Source organism: Scardinius erythrophthalmus, assembly GCF_964197995.2.
Source record: "Scardinius erythrophthalmus genome assembly, chromosome: 7".
In the NCBI taxonomy this organism is placed as follows: domain Eukaryota; kingdom Metazoa; phylum Chordata; class Actinopteri; order Cypriniformes; family Leuciscidae; genus Scardinius; species Scardinius erythrophthalmus.
The window spans coordinates 43,666,125-43,679,508 of NC_138227.1; positions in this window are offsets into that span (position 1 = coordinate 43,666,125).

Consider the following 13,384-nt stretch of genomic DNA (forward strand, 5'->3'; position numbering starts at 1 on the left):
TAATATAATTTTATGATTGTGTTAAGTATCAGTTAGTTAATCAATAACTGATGAATTCTGTCATACCTCCTGAAGAACTACAATTAATTATCTACTAATTAAGGTTCAAGAAAAATAACTATGAAGTAACCAATGAACAGTCATACACAGTAGTCACTACAATAATCCGGTTTAGCAGTGGAGTGGTGTATGAAGAACGCAAATCAAGTACTTGAGTAAAAGTACAGATACACCAATAAAATATTACTCCAGTAAAATTATAATTAGGCCTATTCATTTTCAAAATTACCTTAGTAAAAGTACAAAGGTAATTCGTTTTTAAAGTACTTAAAAAGTAAAAAGCACTGATCAATGTTTTTTTTTTTTTTTTTCTTGACAGTTTTAGTCAGCACTAATAAGAAAGATAAGTGCAGATATTTACCTATAGGCTGTACATTGATCTGCAAATAAGCAAACTTTTTATTTCATTAGCAAAACTTATCTTAATGTGTATTACACCTTATACACATTGTACATTTTAAACTTCTTTTGCACCATTCCAGTTCTGGCAATATGGCGGTAGCCGACACTTTACAGTGATTTGGTGATGCAAGAGCGCGGGCATTTGCATCCTCTTCTAGAGAGTTCTCAGCGCCGCCAATTTGGTGTATTTCTTCTGCGAAATACAGGTTTGTGTACGTTTTATTTAATCTATAAAATCATTACTGTGCTGTAAATCATTTTATTTTATGCAAGGCAACATACATGGACGCGATGTCAGTTAGCCTACCTAGCTAACGAGTCGGTCTTTTTTGCGTGATGGAAACGCCTGATCCCTTGAATAAAACACATGATTTTATTTCTAAAGATACTACATCTATTTACATCAGATGTTAAAATATGTGCTTAGAGTTTGTTTATGGGCAGGTTATGGAGTCAGTCACAGCATCTTTCAGCTATGAGTGAAACGCAGGCCTGCAGTCTGAAGTTAAGCAGTTTCCCCGCCGAACACGAGCCCAGCTCCCGCAAGAGATCCAGCACCACTAGCCTACTGTGGAAACAGGAGAACAGAGACCGGCTGATTACACTTGAATTGCTTTTAAAGGTTTAACTTTTGATTTTAAAATGTTTGTTAAACGAGTTTAAATGTTGGCAGTATTGGGTCCGTGTAACGCTTTGCAGTTCTTTGTTCAATTTGAAATTTAATAATCAGAAATGAGAAAACGGCCCCTTTATTCGTTTTTTCGTTTTTTAAAAAAAAACGAAAAAACGAGATTTCGGCTTGATTTTTCGTTTTTTGGTTCACAGGCAAAAAACGAATAAATGACTTCAAAATTCGTTTTCCACATCTGGGCGGCCTGACACGCCCCCTTCCGCCGATTTGTCAAGCAAATCTGAGCATGTGACGTCATCAGTTGTCGCTCAGGTCAGGTCTGTTCAACAAAATAATAGTCCTCAGATTCTTAAACTGTACAGGGCAGGTCCTATTGGGCTTTCTTCTGTGCAACTTTACACGTTTCACAGAAATCATTACATCAGAAATATTAATTATTAGTCTGCCACCAGCCTGTTTTATTTAGCTGTGTGTGGTGAAGCTGCGCTTGACAGCGCCGAGCGGGAGAGGCTCACTGACCAATGTTCAGTCAGCAGTCAGAACTTTTCTTTTAGACGCTCCGTTTTGCCACGGGATGGTGATTGCAAATAGGCTACTGTAATGCCAATCGGCTGAGGGTGGCTACCGATGATGGTGAAATACATTTTTACTGAAACTGTAATCATAGCCGCGACCCGTGAGAATGAGACAGATGATTGACAAGACGATAGCGGAGGCAATTAAAGGCGCAAGATAACTTATGTTAACAAAAACATAAATTAAAAAAGTGTTTAATATAAGTGACTTTGTCTTTGTTTTATTGTTTTTGTTGTTTTTAATCAAATAATTGTGAACCACAAACTGAGCCTTTGTTTTAAAGGGCAATTTCCAAATATATTTTATTTATTTGTTATTATGGGTATTTTATAATACAGCATAAATAAAAACAAACACACGTAATATATACGCCTGCAAAACACCACAGTTTTTTGGTTTTGTTTGTGTGAACTTTCATCCCCAACCATATTTCTTCATGCTCCACGCTCAGCACCCCTACTTCCCATGGTAGGCCTACTAACTGTAATTAACATGTAAAATCTTTGGTATATCTATATGTAATATTTAAAAACACTTTACAGTGTGATGGAAATAAACTTTTCTTAAAGCGTGTTGTATACTGTAATAGACAATTGTCCTGCAGAATGATGAGGTTTTTTGTAAGAAAAACATTGCGAGCAAATGTCGAATTGTTGTTTAAAATATAAATCAACAACGTATAAGAGGCTTTAGGCTGTCTGATGAACTCTGTATGAACAAACACCCAGCTTTGCAGTATAGGTGGCACAGAAGCAGCATCTGACCCTGCATTTAGATGTACATTACACACTGTCTAATGCAGCTCAAAGGAGGCACTGTGAATTTGCATAGCAATTTCATTCTAAGTGGCCATTAAATGTGAAGTGACAACATGAAACACTACTTATATAAAAAAGCAAGTCAGCCTGATAATGATTGAATACCAATTTACTCATTTAGGCTCACAATAAGCAGATTACATAATTATACCATGAAAAAAAATTATATAGGCTATATATATATGTGTGTGTGTGTGTGTGTGTGTGTGTGTGTGTGTGTGTGTGTGTGTGTGTGTGTGTGTGTGTGTGTGTGTGTGTGTGTGTGTGTGTGTGTGTGTGTAAAGGTATGTCACTTACTGGTGGAACCCAAACAGAAGTCCAGTTCTGGCTGTATAATCAAACAATAAAAACGAGAAACAATGCATGCCATCAAGAACATTTATTGATTCCACAGGAACTTGATCCAGTTTCCCCCATTTTTACTAATAACTACTTTGTGTTAATTCAGAGGACAGTAAGGCAAACTATTAAGCATGAACTTGATGAACAGGATCAATTAACATTTTCAAAGCATTTTGGAACTCTTCTTGGTGGAAATTGACAGCACATTCAAAAAGAGATGAAATGTCAGGATACTGCATAGAAAACGTATGGAGTTCAATTGCCTTTGCAATATTTTGCATTTAGATATTTTTGTATATATTTTATAGTTTTCAGATGATTTGATATAATTTAATTGATTAGTTTGTTAAATACACATACTTTATCTGTTTGATTATTGTATTAGGCCTATATTTAATACAATATTTCTTCAGTTTAAACCATAAACGCATGTTCTCCATTCAAGTGGACATCTGAAAATCTCTTTGAAAAATTTGTAAAATGAAAAATAAAATCTGTTTCCATGCCCTAAGAGCAATAAAAATACATAGGAAAAAAATCCTGACTGAGGTTATCATAATTCATGCATGAAATGGTTAAACACTTTTTTTATTTATGTTTTTGTTAACATAAGTTATCTTGCGCCTTTAATTGCCTCCGCTATCGTCCTGTCAATCATCTGTCTCATTCTCACGGGTCGCGGCTATGATTACAGTTTCAGTAAAAATTTAGTATTTCACCATCATCGGTAGCCACCCTCAGCCGATTGGCATTACAGTAGCCTATTTGCAATCACCATCCCGTGGCAAAACGGAGCGTCTAAAAGAAAAGTTCTGACTGCTGACTGAACATTGGTCAGTGAGCCTCTCCCGCTCGGCGCTGTCAAGCGCAGCTTCACCACACACAGCTAAATAAAACAGGCTGGTGGCAGACTAATAATTAATATTTCTGATGTAATGATTTCTGTGAAACGTGTAAAGTTGCACAGAAGAAAGCCCAATAGGACCTGCCCTGTACAGTTTAAGAATCTGTATCCATAGTAGAGGACTATTATTTTGTTGAACAGACCTGACCTGAGCGACAACTGATGACGTCACATGCTCAGATTTGCTTGACCAATCGGCGGAAGGGGGCGTGTCAGGCCGCCCAGATGTGGAAAACGAATTTTAAAAGTCATTTATTCGTTTTTTGCCTGTGAACCAAAAAACGAAAAATCAAGCCGAAATCTCGTTTTTTCGTTTTTTTGAAAAAACGAATAAAGGGGCCGTTTTCTCATTTCTGATTATTAAATTTCAAATTGAACAAAGAACTGCAAAGCGTTACACGGACCGTATTGTACATGTTAAAACGAAATAAAATATATGCTGTATTAAGAAATGTTCTCATCTGAAATAAAGGAAGATATCATGAAAATGAGTCATTGTCGTGTATTTTACAAAGGTTTAGATAATTACGTTAATAGTGTTTTTGTTTTTGTTTTTTTTTTTACGTTTGATTTGAGTCAGAATTATGTGATAATTCTTTAATAATTACTAATGGGTTCCCTATATTTTCACTTTAGAATACTGTTTCAGGTTATAAGTAGGCTAATTCCTGGATAATTATTTGATAATTCTTTATTAATTACTAATGGGTTCTCTATATTCACTTTAGAATACTGTTTCAGGTTCTAAGTAATTCCTGCAGAATTATTTGATAATTAGTTATTAATTACTAATAAGTTCCCTATATTTTCAGTTTCCCTTAGTCGTTGCCTCAGATACATGAATTTAATCAATGGCATTCTATGCTGAGGAATACAGACACACACACAGTACTGTATATAAAAACTAATCTAAGGTTAGTTATGGCAAGGTATTTTAGTGGGGTTCCTTTCTGAAGTTGATTTCTTACAGAACACACTCACAAAACCACACAGGCAGAACAGCCCGTTTTTGCTCACACCCAAAAAAGGGGAAATTTGACAATCTATAAAAAAGATCTGGGGGTATTTTGAGCTGAAATTTCACAGACACATTCTGGGGACACCACAGATTTATATTACATCTTGTGAAAAGGGGCATAATATTTATTTAGATTTTAGTTAGGTTTTGCTAGTCGTAGGATGCTGTTCTCTGTGGTTGATCGTATTCGTGTTTTGGGTCAGATGTTCCTGTCTACTGAGTTTTGTCATTAAAAGTGTGCGCGCAAGTGGATTCTCTGCCTCATCTCTCAGCAAACGTTAGTTTGGTCCAGATATCTCCAGTGTGTTTGTATTGTTTATCAATAAAGACTTTTTTTTTTTTTTGGATTCTCCTTCCTCTTGTCATTGCGATTAATCAGCCACCATTACAACAGCAGAGCATATAATAATTATAGTTTGTCTGTTTACAACAATGGTCATGCACTCATTAGTTAAATAATATATATTTAATTTGTCATTATTATTTACTTACTATAAATTGTATATGTAAATGTAAAATTAAGTCATGACAACCACCCTTCTGGTGACAGAAGTAGTTAATAATATTATATTAATTATTTAAATTATGTTAATGCATGTTAAATGACAGATCCACTGCCATCTGAATGGGCCTATTCTCTTGTTTGATTTGATTTGTACAATTTACTTTAATCAAAATGTTCCAAAAAACTAGAAATATCATGGCTGACCAGATAGGAAGAGAAGTAAAACTGCTGCATTTACTATTGGACCCAGAAATATTGCACAAAATAGGTCAGAGCAAAAATTTGATGCCAACAATTTTTGGTACAGTCACAGACTCTAGCCTTTCTTACAATTTTACTCTACAGGCCCATGCATAGACAGAAGGGGTTATGTAATTATGTGATTGTCACTGTTGTGTTAGCTAGAGTTTCTGTCAGGACCACTATCGTCAAATACGATTAATAATTAGCATACAGTTAGGATTGGTAGTATGGTTCTGTGCTGGGTAAGAACTCCCTGCGCATCCATGTAGCCTAGCATGGATAAGAGCAGCAATAACCCCCCTTAGGGTAAACAGAACAGAACCAACAAGAATGTATTGCAGATATCATTTTTGATATTATTGTTCAGTATTTCATGAACAATGCTCACCTAACAAGTCAAATAACATTATTCTGTATTATTAATGTTATAATAATAACATTATTATTGTTCTGTAACAAAAATTTTTTCTGTTAAATTCATATTCAATCAGTATAGTTCTGACAGCAAAGTTTTACTTCATTAATTTACTCCTTTATTATCATCCAGTCATAATGCAGCTCCTTTAAAGGTCTTCTAACATCTAAATAATTAATTAAATCAGCTCATCATAAGTTCACATTGTCCTAGCAGAGTAACACTAGTATTGTGCACATGAACCCAACCTTAAATGCCACTTGGGTTGATACTTTGTAATAAAATGAGAAAAAAATTCAAACAAATGTCCAAACACATTTTTGGGTCACTTCATTTAAAATAGTATATGTAAATAGAAGACCATAAACTTACTCGTAAAGAATGTGGGCTCTTTCCCAGGCAGGGGTAGTGTGGAACTATGTGTAGAATGGGGTGCAGTCGGTCTCAAAGAAAGATTCTGTGAAATTCTGTCTCCAAACCGAGAGTCTAAAGGGGAAATCTCTCCTTTATTACTTTTAACCTCTGTGAAAAGCAAGAAAGAGTAGAATAGTGAGAAAGCAAATTTAGTTATTTTCTCTACTGCTGAAGCATTTACAAATTTGATAACTATTATGAGGTAATTGTAAAAAATCCTGTCAGGTTTCTCAATCAAGCTGATGGATGCAAAGTTCTTTTTTAAAAGGCTTTTTTTGAGAGGAGGAAAATTATTCAAATTTGCACTGCATTGTGAGCACAAAAGCACTGGGGGAGGTGCCAGTGGCCTAAGCCACCTATTTAAATGAAAAGACTTTAAGGGATGTGCCTTGACCAGCATTTAATTTATTCCAAAATAAAACAGATGAAATAGTAAATGTTAATTGAATAGAAATTAAATAACAAAAAAAATACTGTAAACAGTGTTACGGGATGTAATAGCTCATGGGAATAGCAGTCGATTGCTTTGGTCTTTCTTGTTTTATGTTTCAGCCTTCTGTGTTACTCATTACAGGCCCTGTTCCAAATGGCTTGGCACTGGTCTGTTAAGTCCAAAAGTCTGTAGGGAGTCCACTTTGTCATTTTAGATTTCTGAAGACTGCTCGCGAGCACACCCTTTGCGGCTTATATGCCCCCTTTGTGCCCACACTGTAGCGATGTCCGAAGCAGACTTCTACCTAACAGTCAAATTATCATTATACCACGAAAAAAGTGTGGACTCGGAGGAAGATTGCGAGGTCTTAGTGATCCATTTGGGATGGGCCACAGTTGCTAAGGTTCACTCACGTGTCTGCCTTTTAATTTTATTCTTAAAGTGAGTTCCTAGAGTTTCACACTATAAATGTATATATTCACACTATAAACTAGAATTACATATCTTGTACCTTAATTTCAAAGGCAACATAAGTCATTTTCAAATAACTAAAATATATTGTAATATAATGCTGTATATTTTCAAATCGCTAGGTGTCAGTACACTCGCTGGCTGTTACCTAGAGTGCCGCGGGCTTGCTATTTGCTCCAAACAACTGCGCTTTTGACGCAAGTTTACAATAAGGATAAGAGCGCGGCAAGTCAGCAGCACTGAAGCGTGTAAAGATGCTTTCCAGACAAGAAGCGGTGAGTTTTTGTTCATTTTCCTAGCATTATTGTCATTTGATTATTATTAATAATCAAACACTAATTCGCAAATACATTTTGACGGCCGTTCTGAATCGCCGAAGAAGGAAACGTGATGCATTGGAGAATCTAGAATTTTCTACCGCCAATACGATTCATTTTTCTGTGCGTTCCCACGCAGCATGCACACGTCTTAGCAAGCTTGTAGTCGTGGCCGAGTGGTTAAAGCGATGGACTTGAAATCTATTGGGGTCCCCCCGCGCAGGTTCGAATCCTGCCGACTAAGTCGACAGCATGCCCCTGCTATAGGTTGAAACCTTCTGGAGGCCTTGCTAAAACTTTATAAAAAGAAAAAAGTCACTGTTACAGTACTACCATTGAAAAGAGTAAGGTTGGTAAGAAACAGTTTTGTCTGCAAGCTAAAGATGACAAGACCCCTTTGTGTTCAGGGACACGTCAGGTAGACCGGTAGCTCGCCATGTTGTTTACCCTTGAAAAGAGTTAGGTTGGTAAGAAACAGTTTTGTCTGCAAGCTAAAGATGACAAGGCCCCTTTGTATTCAGGGACACGTCAGGTAGACCGGTAGCTCGCCGTGATCGTATAGTGGTTAGTAAATCGAGCTCTATGTTACGTTACCACCTCTCCTCACCCCCTCCTTCAGACCACTTTTTTGTGCACGGCGCGTGCCCTTGACGTGCTCTGGATGTTCGAGTGAATTGAAACTGGGATCTTCTTTGAGAGCACGAGCTCTCAGGTTCGAACCCTTAGTTTTTAGTTTGGAAGAATCTTGCTTCAGAGAGAATATGGTGCGTATATATTTTCTAATCGCTAGGTGTCAGTACACTCGCTGGCTGTTACCTAGAGTGCCGCGGGCTTGCTATTTGCTCCAAACAACTGCGCTTTTGACGCAAGTTTACAATAAGGATAAGAGCGCGGCAAGTCAGCAGCATTGAAGCGTGTAAAGATGCTTTCCAGACAAGAAGCGGTGAGTTTTTGTTCATTTTCCTAGCATTATTGTCATTTGATTATTATTAATAATCAAACACTAATTCGCAAATACATTTTGACGGCCGTTCTGAATCGTCGAAGAAGGAAACGCGATGCATTGGAGAATCTAGTATTTTCTACCGCCAATACGATTCATTTTGCTGTGTGTTCCCACGCAGCACGCACACGTCTCAGCAAGCTTGTAGTTGGGCCGAGTGGTTAAGGCGATGGACTTGAAATCCATTGGGGTCCCTCTGCGCAGGTTCGAATCCTGCCGACTACGTCGACAGCATGCCCCTGCTATAGGTTGTAACCTTCTGGAGGCCTTGCTAAAACTTTATAAAAAGAAAAAAGTCACTGTTACAGTACTACCATTGAAAAGAGTTAGGCTGGTAAGAAACGGTTTTGTCTGCAAGCTAAAGATGACAAGGCCCCTTTGTATTCAGGGACACGTCGGGTAGACCGGTAGCTCGCCGTGTTGTTTACCCTTGAAAAGAGTTTGGTTGGTAAGAAACAGTTTTGTCTGCAAGCTAAAGATGACAAGGCCCCTTTGTATTCAGGGACACGTCAGGTAGACCGGTAGCTCGCCGTGATCGTATAGTGGTTAGTAAATCGAGCTCTATGTTACGTTACCACCTCTCCTCACCCCCTCCTTCAGACCACTTTTTTGTGCACGGCGCGTGCCCTTGACGTGCTCTGGATGTTCGAGTGAATTGAAACTGGGACCTTCTTTGAGAGCACGAGCTCTTAGGTTCGAACTCTTAGTTTTTAGTTTGGAAGAATCTTGCTTCAGAGAGAATATGGTGCGTGTATATTTTCTAATCGCTAGGTGTCAGTACACTCCCTGGCTGTTACCTAGAGTGCCGCGGGCTTGCTATTTGCTCCAAACAACTGCGCTTTTGACGCAAGTTTACAATAAGGATAAGAGCGCGGCAAGTCAGCAGCACTGAAGCGTGTAAAGATGCTTTCCAGACAAGAAGCGGTGAGTTTTTGTTCATTTTCCTAGCATTATTGTCATTTGATTATTATTAATAATCAAACACTAATTCGCAAATACATTTTGACGGCCGTTCTGAATCGCCGAAGAAGGAAACGTGATGCATTGGAGAATCTAGAATTTTCTACCGCCAATACGATTCATTTTTCTGTGCGTTCCCACGCAGCATGCACACGTCTTAGCAAGCTTGTAGTCGTGGCCGAGTGGTTAAGGCGATGGACTTGAAATCCATTGGGGTCCCCCCGCGCAGGTTCGAATCCTGCCGACTACGTCGACAGCATGCCCCTGCTATAGGTTGTAACCTTCTGGAGGCCTTGCTAAAACTTTATAAAAAGAAAAAAGTCACTGTTACAGTACTACCATTGAAAAGAGTTAGGTTGGTAAGAAACAGTTTTGTCTGCAAGCTAAAGATGACAAGACCCCTTTATGTTCAGGGACACGTCAGGTAGACCGGTAGCTCGCCGTGATCGTATAGTGGTTAGTACTCTGCGTTGTGGCCGCAGCAAATCCGGGTCACGGCAAGTTTTTCTGGGTGCCAATGAAATCGAGCTCTATGTTACGTTACCACCTCTCCTCACCCCCTCCTTCAGACCACTTTTTTGTGCACGGCGCGTGCCCTTGACGTGCTCTGGATGTTTGAGTGAATTGAAACTGGGACCTTCTTTGAGAGCACGAGCTCTTAGGTTCGAACTCTTAGTTTTTAGTTTGGAAGAATCTTGCTTCAGAGAGAATATGGTGCGTGTATATTTTCTAATCGCTAGGTGTCAGTACACTCCCTGGCTGTTACCTAGAGTGCCGCGGGCTTGCTATTTGCTCCAAACAACTGCGCTTTTGATGCAAGTTTACAATAAGGATAAGAGCGCGGCAAGTCAGCAGCACTGAAGCGTGTAAAGATGCTTTCCAGACAAGAAGCGGTGAGTTTTTGTTCATTTTCCTAGCATTATTGTCATTTGATTATTATTAATAATCAAACACTAATTCGCAAATACATTTTGACGGCCGTTCTGAATCGCCGAAGAAGGAAACGTGATGCATTGGAGAATCTAGAATTTTCTACCGCCAATACGATTCATTTTTCTGTGCGTTCCCACGCAGCATGCACACGTCTTAGCAAGCTTGTAGTCGTGGCCGAGTGGTTAAAGCGATGGACTTGAAATCTATTGGGGTCCCCCCGCGCAGGTTCGAATCCTGCCGACTAAGTCGACAGCATGCCCCTGCTATAGGTTGAAACCTTCTGGAGGCCTTGCTAAAACTTTATAAAAAGAAAAAAGTCACTGTTACAGTACTACCATTGAAAAGAGTAAGGTTGGTAAGAAACAGTTTTGTCTGCAAGCTAAAGATGACAAGACCCCTTTGTGTTCAGGGACACGTCAGGTAGACCGGTAGCTCGCCGTGATCGTATAGTGGTTAGTAAATCGAGCTCTATGTTACGTTACCACCTCTCCTCACCCCCTCCTTCAGACCGCTTTTTTTGTGCACGGCGCGTGCCCTTGACGTGCTCTGGATGTTCGAGTGACTTGAAACTGGGACCTTCTTTGAGAGCACGAGCTCTCAGGTTCGAACCCTTAATTTTTAGTTTGGAAGAATCTTGCTTCAGAGAGATTATGGTGCGTGTATATTTTCTAATCGCTAGGTGTCAGTACACTCGCTGGCTGTTACCTAGAGTGCCGCGCGGGCTTGCTATTTGCTCCAAACAACTGCGCTTTTGACGCAAGTTTACAATAAGGATAAGAACGCGGCAAGTCAACAGCATTGAAGCGTGTGAAGATGCTTTCCAGACAAGAAGCGGTGAGTTTTTGTTCATTTTCCTAGCATTATTGTCATTTGATTATTATTAATAATCAAACACTAATTCGCAAATACATTTTGACGGCCGTTCTGAATCGTCGAAGAAGGAAACGCGATGCATTGGAGAATCTAGTATTTTCTACCGCCAATACGATTCATTTTGCTGTGTGTTCCCACGCAGCACGCACACGTCTCAGCAAGCTTGTAGTCGTGGCCGAGTGGTTAAGGCGATGGACTTAAAATCCATTGGGGTCCCCCTGCGCAGGTTCGAATCCTGCCGACTACGTTGACAGCATGCCCCTGCTATAGGTTGTAACCTTCTGGAGGCCTTGCTAAAACTTTATAAAAAGAAAAAAGTCACTGTTACAGTACTACCATTGAAAAGAGTTAGGTTGGTAAGAAACAGTTTTGTCTGCAAGCTAAAGATGACAAGACCCCTTTGTGTTCAGGGACACGTCAGGTAGACCGGTAGCTCGCCGTGATCGTATAGTGGTTAGTACTCTGCGTTGTGGCCGCAGCAAATCCGGGTCACGGCAAGTTTTTCTGGGTGCCAATGAAATCGAGCTCTATGTTACGTTACCACCTCTCCTCACCCCCTCCTTCAGACCACTTTTTTGTGCACGGCGCGTGCCCTTGACGTGCTCTGGATGTTCGAGTGAATTGAAACTAGGATCTTCTTTGAGAGCACGAGCTCTCAGGTTCGAACCCTTAGTTTTTAGTTTGGAAGAATCTTGCTTCAGAGAGAATATGGTGCGTATATATTTTCTAATCGCTAGGTGTCAGTACACTCGCTGGCTGTTACCTAGAGTGCCGCGGGCTTGCTATTTGCTCCAAACAACTGCGCTTTTGACGCAAGTTTACAATAAGGATAAGAGCGCGGCAAGTCAGCAGCACTGAAGCGTGTAAAGATGCTTTCCAGACAAGAAGCGGTGAGTTTTTGTTCATTTTGCTAGCATTATTGTCATTTGATTATTATTAATAATCAAACACTAATTCGCAAATACATTTTGACGGCCGTTCTGAATCGCCGAAGAAGGAAACGTGATGCATTGGAGAATCTAGAATTTTCTACCGCCAATACGATTCATTTTTCTGTGCGTTCCCACGCAGCATGCACACGTCTTAGCAAGCTTGTAGTCGTGGCCGAGTGGTTAAGGCGATGGACTTGAAATCCATTGGGGTCCCCCCGCGCAGGTTCGAATCCTGCCGACTACGTCGACAGCATGCCCCTGCTATAGGTTGTAACCTTCTGGAGGCCTTGCTAAAACTTTATAAAAAGAAAAAAGTCACTGTTACAGTACTACCATTGAAAAGAGTAAGGTTGGTAAGAAACAGTTTTGTCTGCAAGCTAAAGATGACAAGACCCCTTTGTGTTCAGGGACACGTCAGGTAGACCGGTAGCTCGCCGTGATCGTATAGTGGTTAGTAAATCGAGCTCTATGTTACGTTACCACCTCTCCTCACCCCCTCCTTCAGACCGCTTTTTTTGTGCACGGCGCGTGCCCTTGACGTGCTCTGGATGTTCGAGTGACTTGAAACTGGGACCTTCTTTGAGAGCACGAGCTCTCAGGTTCGAACCCTTAATTTTTAGTTTGGAAGAATCTTGCTTCAGAGAGATTATGGTGCGTGTATATTTTCTAATCGCTAGGTGTCAGTACACTCGCTGGCTGTTACCTAGAGTGCCGCGCGGGCTTGCTATTTGCTCCAAACAACTGCGCTTTTGACGCAAGTTTACAATAAGGATAAGAGCGCGGCAAGTCAACAGCATTGAAGCGTGTGAAGATGCTTTCCAGACAAGAAGCGGTGAGTTTTTGTTCATTTTCCTAGCATTATTGTCATTTGATTATTATTAATAATCAAACACTAATTCGCAAATACATTTTGACGGCCGTTCTGAATCGTCGAAGAAGGAAACGCGATGCATTGGAGAATCTAGTATTTTCTACCGCCAATACGATTCATTTTGCTGTGTGTTCCCACGCAGCACGCACACGTCTCAGCAAGCTTGTAGTCGTGGCCGAGTGGTTAAGGCGATGGACTTAAAATCCATTGGGGTCCCCCTGCGCAGGTTCGAATCCTGCCGACTACGTTGACAGCATGCCCCT